The sequence below is a fragment of the Pelobates fuscus genome, chromosome 1 (assembly GCF_036172605.1).
Source record: "Pelobates fuscus isolate aPelFus1 chromosome 1, aPelFus1.pri, whole genome shotgun sequence".
Classification (NCBI taxonomy): Eukaryota; Metazoa; Chordata; class Amphibia; order Anura; family Pelobatidae; genus Pelobates; species Pelobates fuscus.
This window is the reverse complement of record NC_086317.1, coordinates 435,658,826-435,675,239: the sequence shown is the minus strand read 5'-3', so window position 1 is coordinate 435,675,239 and position 16,414 is coordinate 435,658,826.

Below are 16,414 nucleotides of genomic sequence, written 5' to 3'. Positions count from 1 at the left end.
TAAATAATAATAAAAAAAATTAAAATAATAAAAAAAATTGCCCACCCCCCCAGCAAGGCTCTGCAACACACACACGCACACACACACACACACACACACACACACACACACTACACTCATACACACAGACTGCATTCATACACACGCTGCACTCATACACACACGCTGCACTCATACACACACGCTGCATTCATACACACACGCTGCATTCATACACTCACACGGCACTCATACACACACTGCACTCATACACACGCTGCATTCATACACACGCTGCATTCATACACACGCTGCATTCATACACACACGCTGCATTCATACACACACGCTGCATTCATACACTCACGCTGCACTCATACACACGCTGCACTCATACACACGCTGCACTCATACACACACTGCATTCATACACACACACTGCATTCATACACACACACTGCATTCATTATACACACACTGTAAATAAATATTCAATTAATATATTTTTTTTAGGATCTAATTTTATTTAGAAATTTACCAGTAGCTGCTGCATTTCTCACCCTAGTCTTATACTCGAGTCAATAAGTTTTCCCAGTTTTTTGGGGTAAAATTAGGGGCCTCGGCTTATATTCGGGTCGGCTTATACTCGAGTATATACGGTAATAAAAAAGTCTATACATATGCAGCCTTCTTCCAGTGCTCAGTTATTCGCAATTATTCACAAAGCAAACAAAACTTATCCATTACCCATTTAGTTTCTTTTGTGATTTGGCCATATGTTGTGGAATTCAGACGAATTGCAAGTCACCCAAAATTCTGACAAATCACAATTCAGTTAAAACAAAATGCACAAATCTAGGAAGGGGCATTTCCAGGAAAGAAGTAGTTATGTAGACTAAAGGGTTAAAGGCAGGCCCGCACTGGCCATCCGGCACACTGGGTGGCGATATCCATGGGCCGAGGTTGGCAGGGTCCAAGCAGGGCCCGTGCTATCTGAGCGCCGACCCTGCTGCATTCCATGACGGGCCGGTCCCTCACCAGCCCACTTCCACAGGCATGCGGCCACTGGCTGGGGAGGGAGACAGGAAAGTACCCTGTGGAGATTTATCTTGCAGCCATGGCAACGCCTTGATCTTGCAGGCTAGAGTTCACTCACCACTAGCACCACCAGGGATGGCAGCATGGTCCCTCCCCCCACTCCCTTCCCCCTGGGCTAAAGGTAAGAAGGAATGGGGAAGGATATAATGCTTGTTTTTTTGTTTAGTTTTTTTACCCCCCAACACACAGTCCCTCCTAACATATACACATACACATCACCCTCAAACACAGCACTCTCACACACATCACCCTCACACACAGAACTCTTACACACATCACCCTCACAAACATAACCCTCACACTCAGCACTCTCACACACAGAACTCTCACACACAGCACCCTCACACACAGCACTCATACACACAGTACTCTCACACACATCACCCTAAAACACACAGCACTCTCACACACAGCACCCTCACACACAGCACCCTCACACACAGCACTCTCACACACACCACCCTCACACACAGCATTCTCACACACACAACACTCTCACACACCTTACCCTCACACACAGCACTCTCACACACAGCACTCTCACACACCACCCTCACACACAGCACTCTCACACACAACACCCTCACACACACAACACCCTCACACACAGCAGTCTCACACACACCACCCTCACACACAGCACCCTCACACAAAGCACTCTCACACACAGCACCCTCACACACAGCACTCTCACACACATCACCCTGACGTACAGCACTCTCACACACCTTACCCTCCCACACATCACTCTCACACACATCACCCTCACATAAAAGCACCTTCCAAACATATTTATATTATATACATATACTACAGCACCCCTCACACACACTGCACCTCTCAAACACATTACATTCCAGACACACACTAGATCCCTTACCCAACTCTGGATCATCTCAACACATACACACACTTGATCCCTATATACACTCTGAATAACTAGATCTCCTATACTCATTCTGGGTCCTTCAAACACAAACTAGACCCCTATACACATACACACACACACAGACACACACATTGCACATCCTACACACAAACTACATTCCTAACATACACACTCAGGATACACTATACACACACACTAGATTCCTTGTAAGCAAACACATACTACATTCTCTAAACACACACTCTACAACCCCTACAAACACTACATCACCTATACACACACACACACACTATAGCCCGTATGCACACACTTGCTACATCCCCTATACACACACTCTATACAGCCCCTAGCCACATATGCATTACATTACACCACAAACACAACACGATTAAAACCGACCTTATTACACAATACCACACCACAATCAGCTCACTCTACACACACGCAATCCCACAAGCAGGCTCCAAACATATGCATAATACTCTGTCCTGGCAGGGGCGTATTAGCCGCGAGGCAAACAAGGCATTTGCCTTGGGCGGCATTTTCCAGGGGGCGGCAAAAAAAGCCGCCCCCAAATGCCCAAGGCAAATGTCTTGTTAGCCTTGCGGCTAACAGACATGCCGGCGGGCTGCTGGGCGGGCGGGCGGCCGGCCGGCGAGGGAGCACTTCCCCTGAGCTGTCTGCTCAGCTCCCTCGCCAGCCGCAGAGTGTGGCTGGGAGGCGGAGCCGGAATATGACGTCATATTCCGGCTCCCAGCCTCACTCTGAGGTTTGAGACACTCAAACCATTTGGTACAGAATAGCTATAACTAATGCTTGTCCATCACTGAGATACATTAAGAGCACAAAGCTGTTAGCTATTTACACCGATGTAATAATATAAATAAACAAGTTTACTATGTGTGTCTATTTATAGAGCATATGCAGTAACTCAGCTTTCTGTATGTTCCTTTCATATACAATAACGCGTCACCTACCTTGGACTGAAATATCAGTTACCAAAACTTTGGTAATTACTATGAGGAGAGAGACAGAATAAGAGAATTCCGGCAAATTGGCAAATACTGTTAATTAAAATCAGCCACCTACTTGAGATGTTGTTGAGAAAGCAGTGTACACCGGAGAGCAGAAAACACAGGTTATCTGAAATGCTTTGATGTCATACACGAGGCTGGAGTGAGCTCTATACCAAATGAGTGGTCAACCATTTGTAACTCTTTTTTACATGCAGTGTGCATAACTAATATTCATACATTACTCCTTTCTAACCACATCCATTTTTAAATTATTCTAATTATTAATAATATTAAATATTTAATGTAAGAACATCTTTCCCTTTTTTAATGTGCTTCCCGACTTGTTTTTTGCTAGTGAATTAGTTTTAAATTTCGAGCCAGATTGTAAGCTCCGACGAATGTGAGTGCATATTTTGAATTGGATTATATGTTCTCTTTCACGTTTCTAGTTTTGATCTGTTCTGCACCAGCATTTTCCCCCGTTCTTTAATTTTCCACATTCCTTTTTATTCATACTTTAAAATTATTATTTTTTTAATATTTCTGATGGAAAAAGTGTTCATTTTTTAAAATTAAATAATAAATCTGCTTCATTCCATAAACTTCTAATACTTCTCTGGTTCTCAAAGAGGTAAGGCTATTAGAATGCGTGGCTATATTACAAAAGGTTAACAAATCTAAGTGTTTTATTTTCTTCTGTTCCTGGCACCTCGTTAGTTCTGTACATTGGTCTCCTACAGTTATAATATGGAAAATCCTTCCTATATCTGTAAATAATATGCTAAGCTGTGCAAGTTTTGCCTGAAGATAAAGTATTTTTAACAAATCTCTTATCATGTTCTTTCACATCGTTCCACATATATAATCTACACCCAGCAGAAATTTCCCTGAATTTGTCCATATCATGCATTATTCATTGCCAATAAATCAGATTGTTCATATATATTAAAATAGGATGTAGCTTGATAACTGCCCTATTCAGCTTAGTATGTTTTTGTTTATAGGATTAGAAATAAAAAAATTATTTTAGTCTATATGATAAGAGACCCATGCCGTTCCATAAAGAAGAATTGTGTTTTAGTCTATAGGACAGAAATAAAAATTGCATTTTATCCCATATGTCTAAAAATGTGTAGCATGTTAAACTACCAAGATTAATAAGAACTGCAAAGTATTATAGGATTATAAAATTGGACATTGCACCTAAAAACTGTAATTTTATTTAATATTTACATAAAAAATTAAGTCTTACAAATTATTTGGTTTAGATTGTCATTAACTATTAAATGAATCTTGTGTTTTAATTTGTCTAATGGCTTAGGAATTGTTAAGAAAATATTCTTATTAGATATTAACATTTAGCCCATATTTATATATATTAGTGTTATTACGGAGTTCTGATTGTGCAATTGTCTATAAATGTAATTTCCAAAATATATCCAAAAATTAAATAGCAAGTAGCATATTCTCCTTATTTTATTGCAGCTTAGAAAACTGTCATATCATCAATTGTACTTTGGAATGTAAAATTTAATTGTTGTAAAAATGTATTTGGTTTAGCAGACAAACAGAGAGGGATTTATCAAAGTGTCATCATCTAAAAGTAGTGCAAAGTTGTAAAAGTATGGTCAGTTTTCATTATTAATTAGAAAATCAAGGCTTCCAGTAGAGTGTCTGCGTAATATTTTGTAATGCATGTATATAATGAAATGCTTGTTTGTAATGCATCTCCACTTTTTGGTGTGACTCACAATTTATCGGACTGACGTCCATGCACAATGAACAGTTGAAACAAACTCAAAGAACGTTTTTCGAGATGCAATGTTCGTGCACGTTATTTGAGCTAGGTGAAGAATATATCACTAGATATTGCCTACCTAATAATTTTATCCCTGCACGTATTTATACAGCTGCATACATTCACTATACTCACATATTCATACACCACAATACACAAAACGTAGAAGTACACACATAAAGTACATACATAAATATGCAGTTGTCAAATTTGAATTTTTTAAAATTTTTAATTTTTTTTTATTTTATGCCTGCAATGATCAGTTAATTAAATAATGAAATGCACTTTATTTTCCTTTTTTTTGTGAAGGGGTGGGGTGAGGGTGGGAGCAGGGGACGTCTTAGAATTCTGTGCCTACAGACACATGACATATAAACCCAGACATATAAACCCATCTCCAATCTATAGCTTCTCTGTAAGAATCCATAATTATAAGAAGCAATGGATTGGAGGATATCAGCTTGGATGCTGACATAGAACCATAGGCTGCAACAGAGGAGTCCTGGCGCTGTAGAGGAGTTAAGTAATCTCTTTTAAACTTTAATTATTACTAGCAAGGGGGGGGTTGAAATATAGCAATCTATAGTCCAGAAATAAAATAATTGTTCTTTTTGGGATTATAGGTTCCCTTTTACGTTTTTTTCTTAAAGGGACACTCCAGGCACCCAGACCACTTCTGCCCATTGGAGTGGTCTGGGTGCCAACTCCCACTACCCTTAACCCTGTAAGTGTAATTATTTTTTATAAACTGCAATAATTACCTTGCAGGGTTAACTCCACCTCTAGTGGCTGTCTACTAGACAGCCACTAGTGGGCACTTCCGTGTCTCTAGCACAGATCAACGTGAGGACCTCCAGCGTCGCTCAATTCCCCATAGTAAAGCATCGAAAATGCTTTTCAATGCTTTCCTATGGGGAGCTCTAATGCGCATGCATGGCATTGCTGCACATGTGCATTAGGTCTCCCCGGCCGGCGGGCGGGATCAGTCTCACCCACTGGCGGACATAATGCAAAGGAGGAGCGGTGGCAGAGGAAGAAGCAGCGATGTGGGACATGTCGCTGCCTCTGGTAAGTGACTGAAGGGGTTTTCACCCCTTCAGCAACCGGGGATTGGGAGGTGGGAGAGAGAGGGGACCTATAGTGCCAGGAACACGGATTGTTTTCCTGGTACTGGAGTTTCCCCTTTAACAATACTGTGATTCATTTGGAATTCAGGTCATACTTTCTACTACAAAAATGTAATGTATGCGTTTTATATTAAGTATTTTTTTTCTATGTTGACTTTTTTTTTGTTACACGATGGACAACAACTTCTTCTTTTGGGTTTCCCTCCTATTGTTCCTCATTTATATATTCAGGCAGCCTCTTCCATTATTTCCATTATTTACTCTTGGTGTGTGCTCCTCTCTTTGTTGGATTTTTTTTCACATTTTCCTTTAATCTTGTTTGTTTTTATTTATTTGTTCTTTCATTTATTGTTATTAGATTGTATGAGAGCATTGCTCTGACTTGACCTTAGTATGTAGCACGATGCATGCTATAACAATGCTTTGTTTGCTTTCTGTTTAACTTCTCGCATATTATGCTGCTGGGAATTGAGCACACGGAATGTGCCAGTGAACAGGTGTTATAATTTGTATTCAGTTACATCGTCCAAACACTGCAACATACCCCCCCCCCCCCCTCATTCCCTCCACACCCCCCCCCCTTACACACAGACACACACACACACACACACACGTGAACATATTTGTCAGGTTTTTGTGAAGTTATTAATTAAGAAGAAGTAATATAAGCCTACATCTATCTTTTATAGAAGAGGATTTCCGACACACACCACAGGTACATTTTAGTACTTTCATTCTTCCCTCATTAAAGAAATTTCTATTTCTCTCAAAACCTATTAGTCTGGGTAATTTTCACGAGAATGTATATGTCTCCTTTCCATCAGAGTATCATCAAAGTGCCTTTTGTCTCATAATTTTACTATTAATGCTTTACTTGGGTAGAACATGAATTGCTGATTTGTTCTCAGTGTGATAAATATTCTTCTTCAACATGAAGTGGTTTCAATTGTATTCTCCTTATTTGCAATAGGACTGCACTTGTCTCTTTGCAAGTTCCTTTGACTTTGGTCAGTCTATGAAAGTGGCTATAGAATACATTTATTGTTGATCACACATGTGTGTAAGCTCGCCAAATTATTACGGAGAATCATTGCAAACCATAGGCCCCCTTCACTGATTCAAAATAATTATAAAAAGGTTTACAGTCACATTCTAATATCATTATTGAAAATAAAAAAATAGTAAATATGCCTTTTGTTCAATAGACCTTGAGAGGTTAAACACTAAATTGTACCCTTATACTATACTCATACCCAGAATAACACATTTTAATCGACTTTTAATCAATATGAACCCAATCGTGGCAATGTCTAATTGCTTTCAGCTAAAGTGCAGTTTTTGTGCTGACTCCAATATATGGAAATCTGTTATGAGGTCCGTCAACGCGTTTTTCAAAGTTAATGTCAAACTGGAGATCAGAGGGCATACTGTGACGTAAAGAGCACTTGTAGTATGAATTTAGAGTGCTCAAAACTTACTATAATGTCTATAAATAGGAATGCTGGTTCAAGGGTTTTCGATTGAATTTGGTGCACTCGTCTTAGGTGGTTAATTCATGCTGCGCAAACCACCACAGGCACCATCTAAGGAAACTCTGGAGTTTATTATTGGGTTGAAAAGCAAACTTGATGAGTCGCTTTCCTAACACTGCTTGAGCAATGATGACCGTTAACGTAGACAGCTTAAAAGAACAGTATAGCGGTAGTAATACAAACATATATTCATAATGTTACAGTGCTTGACTACATGTTTAGGTTACTGACCCCTACAAACCTGTCAGGATCGGGACAGGGATCCAACACGCAAAGTACAAACAGGACAGGGTACGTATACCGGACCTTAGAATGGCCGGACTAACGTACGGAGAGTAAAGAGAATGGTCAGAAACAAGCCGAGGTCGAGGGAACGAGAGGACAGGTGAGCGAAGAACAAGCCGGGTCAAGGATACCAGAGGGAAACAGAGCCGGGTCGGAACCAAAGGAATAACTAAAATCGCCAGAGCACTGTGTGACTAGACAGGCTAGAACCACGACAGGGCAATGAGTGAATGGGAGAAACAGGTTTAAATACCCTGGTTACAGTGAGTATACCCGCCTCCGACGAGTCCTGAGTGGCTTCCAGTCACTTGAGTGACAGATCGGTCCGGACTGACGTCATGACGTCGGGCAGCGTGCGTGACGTCATAAAATTAGACGGATCCCTCGCGGCCGGCGTGAGAGTGTCTAGGAGAGCCGCGAGGGATGGAGGAAGCCGACCTGCTGGAGGAGTAAACTACTAAGTCTCTACCTCTTTCGGAGGTAGAGGCTTCAGGTACCCTGACAAAACCAGAATGGAGTAAAAAGTACCTTTACTCACCTTTTCTCCCTCACTCTTCGGTGGCCGCCCCTCCTCCTTGGCTGTGATCATCAATCTTGATGATCTCAGTCAATCCAATGCTTTCCCATAGGAAGGCATTGAGAGGGTAGTGTCATGAACAGCAACATGCCGTGCTACCACAATATGATGTGAGAAATTACTACATACATTATAATATAAAATTATTATTAAAGTCAACTAGAAACTAGAAGGGCCAACTAGTTAACTTTACTATATGCTTTCTGTTCAGGGATTGGTGAACGCTGACCCAGTTTGAGCATTATTTTATTTGGCATTCCCCTTCTCCCTTCTCTCCATAGTAGGCCCACTCTAAACTATACATTCATTATTTGTGCCTCTATTTTTTTATTTTTTTTTTACATAAAATAATAATGATTATTATTATATATCAAAGTATTGTCTGTGAAATTTGTAGTCGTATGATATTTTTTAAACATATGATACACACACAACATTTTTGATATTATGTGGACATTTTTTAAAATAATGTTAAATAAAAATGTAAAAAAAATGTAAATATAGCTTTCTAATATAGGTACATTTCTAGTAGCATCTGAGATTGTGGCGGGTGCAGAGTGGGCTCTGGCGTTTGAATTATTTTTAAGTGATGAACAAGATGAATTACCGTTTCAGCTACTTACTAATGTATGAAGGTATGTGTACATGCAGTGCATTAGGTTAACTGTATGGTCTGGGAGGTTTTCAGTTGAGTAAGCAAGCTCAAAGTGTTTTTTTTCAGGACAGCACTGTCTTAACACACTCTGTTAATGGCCACAGAGTCCATGCCCCCTCTCATACAAACATCATTGGAATTTAGCAAGGAATAACAGAGCAATTCTAGGGCAAAATGTTACATCTGGAATAGTTAACAGAACCCTATAGTGTTAACAATACAAACAACATAGTGATCTACTCACTATTTAGATTTCTGGGCCCCCCAAATAAATTTTTTTTACAAATGTTTTACGTACTCTTTTTCAGTGCAGAGACTCACTCCATGTAGCTGTCTACTCTGCCTCATGTGTCATTTCCCTGCAGACATCTCCTCTTTGTCTTCTTATTCAATCAAATTCCTCTCATAGAGATGTGCATGCGCAGCAAGAGACGCATTAGATCCAATGCTCGTCTATGATGGGTATATCCTATGATGTGGCATAGAATGCCACATAACCGAGTCTGACTTGGTTGTAGGAGCAGAAACACCTAGAAGTAACTGTCAGAAAGATAGTCACTAGAGCAGAGATAGGCAACTTTTACCACTCAGGATGTTGTGGACTACATCTTTCCTCATGCTTTGCCAGCATGATGGCTTTAAAAGCATTATAGGAAATGTAGTCCAAAACATCTGGAGTGCCAAAGGTTGCCTACCACTGCAATAGATGTATGTTTAGCCCAGCAATGAAAAGATTGTCATTTCTCCAAAATGGCAATGTTTTACACTGCTGGACAAAAAGGACAGGATCACTGCACCCAGACCTCTTCATTGACATAAAGTAGAAGAAATGTTCCATAGTAACGAGTGGCAATTGCTTAAAGAATACTTGAACTGCTTCTTTTTCTTATGCTATTTTGAAAGAAGATAAGATTTAATCTATACATTCAGGTTTTAAACCTCCCTATGCCATGCCGCCAGGTTGGGCCAACCAAATTCCAACAGAATTTGGCTTCAGTAACTTAGAGAATTGCAATTCCGGTCGGAATTTGTCCATTTTCACTAGATTTTTTTTAATTCGGACAAAATCTAGTGTTTTTTGAATAACCTTGAAAATGTAGAAGCAAGTTGCATAATATATCTGGCACTGTCACGTTTCCAGGGAAACCAATGATGCTCTTCTGCCACTGGTTCCTCCTATGTGTACAGGTGCGTGTATGAGACATGCTCCACTAAACCGTAGAAGGTCCAACTACCTTTTAGTCTGCTGCCTGGCATGTCCCTGTTGCCATGAAGACACATAGTGACTTGGATTAACAGGTAGTTGGACCTTTTACGGTTTAGTGGAGCTTGTCTCCCGCAGGCACCCGTACACATAGGAGGAACCAGTGGTGGAAGTGCGCCTGGGCTTCCAGGGCGGGCAGACCAGCTCATCAGTGGAGGATCAGGTGTGCCGGTGATTAGTATCTTATTTTTTTGTCCTATATAAAGCCTTTCACTTGTTTGAATGATTTCATACTGTCCTGATGAAAGTTCCTACAGGGAACTGAAACATCAACACAGATGGAGACTTAACAATAAAGAAGAAAAGCTGTGGAACTCCTAGAATGCTGGTATTTTTCATATTTTTCTATTTAAAGTTGCTAAGCACTATGTATTGAAATAGAGTTGGAGTGAAAAGGATTGGACTAATTGTGTGTACGTGTGTAATATATATATATATATCTTTTATTTATAAAAGATGGAACCACGTATTAAAGTAAAATGCAGAAATGGATATTGTAAAACAACTACTGCCTACTTCATATTCTTATAAAGTTCCCTTGTCGTGTCTGTGACTCACTCTCACCTTGGCTGTTGAATATTGTAGGTGGTAGGGCTGGGGGATTTGTTCTGTGAGGTTGTGAATGTTATTTTCCAGAGAGATGATGTGTCAGTAAGGAGAGGGCTCTAAAAGTGGCAGTGAAGTAATACTAATAAAATGCCGTTTATTTTAAAGCTTACTACTAGTATCACAGTTTACCGTACATTGATATTAATTGTATTGCCTATTATTTAGTGAAAATTAATTAATTTTATTAATATTAAAAAAATACAACTTTGCCGAAGATGGCAAAATGCTTATTGTGTACCAATATGTAGTAATATATTTATTTTCCATTTCAGAGCTAAATTAAGATTTCATTTCATAGTCCTGGACTATTTGCCAACCTCCCCCACGGTCAGTGGTGTATTTAGCCCAAGGCAAACTAGGCATTTTTTTTGCCGCCTCCAAACCCCCACTTGGGCTTCACCAGTATTCCCCCTGTCAAGGGGGGTCCAAGAGCTGCCCTGCTGGCCACCTTATGGATCCCCCAGCGTGTGACTGTATTGGCATGAGAGGCGGTGAGGCAGCTGTGATCTCCCTGCTCTGCTCCCTCGTGCTCCGTTTGCTGATACCTCTGGAGACTGAATAGGACGTCATTCTTGCTCCGGAATCAGTAGATGGCACAAGAGAGCAGAGCAGGGAGATCACCGCTCGCTCGCCACCACTGATGACAATACAGCTGCACGCCTCCCAGCAGACCCACTGGACCTCCAACGACAGATCCACGCCAGTTCTCCAGGTAGGGAGACTGGGTGGAAAATGTTAAATTATAATAATAGTAATAATTTGTGTGTGTGTCTGCAATTGTGTATGTAAATGTCTGAGTGTACGTGTGTGTGTGTGTGCCTGTGTCTGTGAGTGTGTATGTGCCTGAGTGTGTGTGTTTGTCAAATCGGTGAGAGTCTGTCATTAACTTTGTGTGTGTTTCTGTCAGTGTGTGTGTGTCTGTTAATGAGTGAGTGTGTCAGTGAATGTCAATGCATCCAATCAGTGAGTTTTTGTCTGTCGGTGACGTCTGTGTGTGTGTGACTGTCAGTGTGTATCTGCCAGTGTGCCTGTTGGTAAGTGTGTGTGTCTGTCAGAATGTGGGCTTAAAGGGACACTATAGACACCCAGACCACTTCAGCTCATTGCAGTGGTCTGGGTGCAATGTCCCAGTCCCTTCAACCCTGCAAGTGTAATTATTGCAATTTCTCAGACACGGCAATAATTAACTTGAGGGGTTAACTCCACCTCTAGTCTACCAGAGAGACTTCCGGGAGGTTAGGCGACCAAAACTGATGCCTAACTGATGCTGGACGTCCTCAAGCTGTGTATGAGGACATCTGCTAAATCCCTATCGGAAAGAATTCATATAATGCTTTCCTATTGGGAAGCCTAATGCAAGCGCAGAGGAAGAGCTTGACCCAGAGCTGAGGGACATCGGCGCTGGATTCAGGTAAGTGACTGAAGTGGTTTTAACCCCTTCATTGCAAAGTGGGTGGCAGGGGGGCACGAGGGAGGTGGGGCACTATAGGGAACTATAGTACCAGGAAACAGCTTTGATTTCCTGGCACTTTAGTATCCCTTTAAAAGGAGTAGGAAAAGGTGAAGTCTAAAGAGGAAGGGGTAGGTTATTAATCAGGAAGAGGTGTGGCCTTGACCGGAACGGGTGGGGCACATTTAGATTAGGGGGGGTGCCCAGGTTTAGTCATGCCAAGGGCTTCACAAAACCAAAATGCACCACTGCCCACAGTGATATAGAGGGGTAAATTAAATTAGTGCTATAAGATTCCTGCCTGAGCCCCAAGCACTAAGCGACTGACCTAGGTCATCATATTCAAATAAGATGTATGGGGAAAAAGGTACTTAACTGCAGCTTATGGTTTGAAGTGAACCTTTTTATTGTGGATATTTATGTACCAGTATTTCTTTTTTTCCCTGCAGGGTACTATCATATGCAGCAAAGTGTGCTTTGATTTTAGCTACAAGTAATTTCTCCTTTTTAGCATTAAGCGCTGTTTGCCACTGTGTTTTTTTAGATTTGATATTTTATACCAAATTAAAAGGACTAATAAATCATGGACTTGATTCTGTGATGTTATGTGATTCTTATATTTTATTTATTACTAATATCTTATATACTTATCGATCTATTTTATTATAAAACACTTGTATAAGTTCCTGTTTTTTTTATCAGTTTTTTTTTTTTTTACTGGTCTGTTCGTCTTGATTTGACATTTTCTTTATTTTATTATGTATTGCTTTTCATTTATTGTATTAATTTTATTTTATCATTTATTTTAATATATTTAATATACCAGCTCCTGGTCTTCTGATAAGTTTTTCCATTAGTCGTTTTACTTTGGACTGCCGTAGGTCACCAATTTAGTGTAAACATGTATCCTAAGTACAAACCATAGATAAATACCTGGTGGTATTATCCCAGTGTCTGATACCTACCCAGCAGTAATTGAAAAGTAATTCCTCACTTTGACCACCGTTGATACCCTGTAGTATTGAATGGAAGAGTCCGATGTTTCTCTTTTAATTTTGCCCAGTATTTAGGAGACACAGCATGCTAGCCCAGTTCATGTCAGAATAGATGCTTATCCGAATGAAAATGATAGCATTTGACAATCTGCATCAGCTCATTCGCTGTCTGTACCACCCCCTGATGTCCTGTTCGAAAATGATATCATTCTCATTAGAGATTCCATCGCACTGGGTCTCGTGCACAAGAGAAGAATGCAAAATGTCAGCTAAATCTATCCTTTACATGTTGCATCTAGAATTAGGTATGATTAAAGGAACTTTGAAATGTGTGTCAGTCAAGATAATTGACGTGGACGTGGAACCTCCGAATGCAGGATTACAGCACTAGAAGGGGAATCTGATCTCATATTTTGTAAACAAACCGTTTCCTTGGCAACCTGTGTCATAAGCGCTTAAGACCAGAGGGGCAAAGGGAAATCTTACACTTTTTTTCTCTCTTTGTGTGTTGAAATCATTAGCAATGCTCAGTTCATCTTCTGACTGAGGAAGTGACAGATGCCACCAATTAGACACATTTAATGCATTGTAAAATCTTAGACATCTCTCAACTATATGGACAGTAATAGGACAATTATAGATCTTCCGTTTATTCAAGGTTGTCATGACCATTCTGTTACATCTTCATTCATACATTCCTGTTTTATCAGTTTTAATTACATGCAATTCGATTATAACCTGATTAGATTATGATTACTGTATAATGGTGCAATGCATTAGTAAAATGTATTGTTAACATGCTTCCTGTGCCTAGGGATTAGCTGAGACCCTTAATGTGAAGTGCTTGTTAACAGGGAGGTGAAGTATGAGAATTATTTTATTAGTTGATTAACTCAAAATTTAAAGACTGAGCTGGCAATACACGTTCTATAGAGAAAACGTTTTAAACCCTGAGTTTATTTGAATGGGCTGTAACCACAATCTTACACTCGCCCAAATTATTATACGTAATACAGGAAACAGTGTAACATTGAAACCCACCAACACACACACTTGCACATATACAAAGTAACTCGAAACAGGAAGCCACTATATTCATTTTATCAAACATTAAAGCAGCACTGTCATGCCGAACTTACCTTTCACTGATCAATTCCTCTTATCTTCCTCTCTCAGGATCTGTTCTTCATTTCTTCCTGTCTGCTCTAGTTTTCTTTAAAACATAAGACAAAGTAGGGACTATTTGTCTTATGGAGGTTTCCTACTGCTGACCATCTATGACCAGCAGAGAAGCAAAGTGTGCTTAGTTTCCTGTGGTCAGAGAAATGTTCCCACAATTCTGACCTTTCCTTTGTGTTCTCACGATGCCTCCTTTCTGTATTCCTGAATGCCGGCAAAACTACAAAATTTCGCTCTAACAGAATGAGAGCAGTTCAAACATTCGTGTTAGGACAAAGTGCGGGAGCTGGTTAATAGTTAATAGTTAATAGCTATGTCCCCCCACTAGTTAATAGATGGGGCTACTTGTTGGAATGGGGGGGGGGGGTTACAACAGTGAGCAGCCACTGGCTTCTCACTGTTTAGTAGACATGCCCCTACTTACGGCGTAGTGAGTAGGGGCATTTGGGAGATTTTAATCTCCCTTATGTTAATATGGGGGTCATATTGACCCCCATAGAGTGAGAGGGGACATGGGGGGCTTAGGAAGTGGTGGGGAGCACTGCTCCCTTCTGCTTCTATTTTTACATATTACAAGGAGGGAGCTGCGTGCCGGTAGCTTCTTCCTTGTGATAAACTGAACGAACAAACGAACACATGAACACTGATATTCAGTGTTTGTTTGTTCGTCTGAAATTTCTATTCATTTATTCGTCTTCCCGTTCGCATGCCCAAGTGTTTAACTGGGCATGCGCGGGAATCTCACAGCGCTATCTACTGTGGGCAGATGACGTGTCCCACAGAGACTTCATCTACCCACACAAAGATGGTTAGGCGGGTGGGGGACATGAGTGGTGGGTGGAGGGCCCTAAATTAAAATGGGCGGGAAACCTATTGTCCTCACCCCGGCCCCCACCCATGAGTGGCGGGTGGGGGGCCTAAATGAAAATGGGGGTGTTCTCCCCCTGCTGGCCCCCACCCCTGAGCGGAAGGTGGGGGCCCTAAATAAAAATGGGGGGGACCTTTTGTTCTCCCCCAGGATCCCACATTCCATGCCTTACCTGTCAGTCTCTTCATTTACCTGTCAGAGCACTCTGATTGGATGGCTTAAACCAACTGATCAGAGCGTTCTGAGCCAAGTTGCAGGGCGTGTGAAGGCTTTATAAGCCTTTCCCCGCCCTGTGGTGCTCAGTCTGTGCGGTGCCCTCGCTGGGTGAAGATTGATTCTTTTTTTAGCGTCCGGATTTTTTTTTTCTGGCTGATTTTTTTTATTTATTTTTTTTCGCTCAGTTTTTTTTTTTTTTGGTAAGTTCAATGGGTATTATGGTTTTTTATTTGGCCTTTTTATTGTCTCCCTCCTCACTATTTTTAGGGTGAGAGGGGTAGATAGGACTTTAATATTTTTGGGGGTGGGGGGGTGACTAAGAGCTTGGGGACCCCTAGTCACCTGGGGGGAGGGAGGCTTTGACATTTACCCCCACCCGTAGCTCATGGGTGGGGGCTGGGGGGGGGGAGGACAATAAGTCCCCCCCGTTTTAATTTAGGGCCCCCACCCATCGTCCATGGGTGGAAGCCGGGGGGAGGACAATAGGAGAAGATTGAGGGAAGAGACATAAACAAGTGTGGTAGAGAATTATTAAAGTGTTAAACACTATTGAGTATTTTGTATAAAAATATATGTGTTGCAATTCTTTGTTAAATTTAGGACAGGAACTACAGAATAGTTCCTTAATTGTTTCTTTTGCTGTGGGTATCAGGAAACCACATCTAACACTCTGCATTGAACTATACTATGTATACATAGTGTAGTAGTTACAAACAAACTTGAACACAATCCTGCTGTTTGGTGGAAAAATAGCACAGAATATATGCAGTTTAACACCAATCATTTTATACAGAGATACTAAGTCCAATTGTCCTTAAATGGTCTGGTAAGGGCTTCTAAGCAGACCAGTGGGGTTTTGCCTAGACAAATAGCTCAC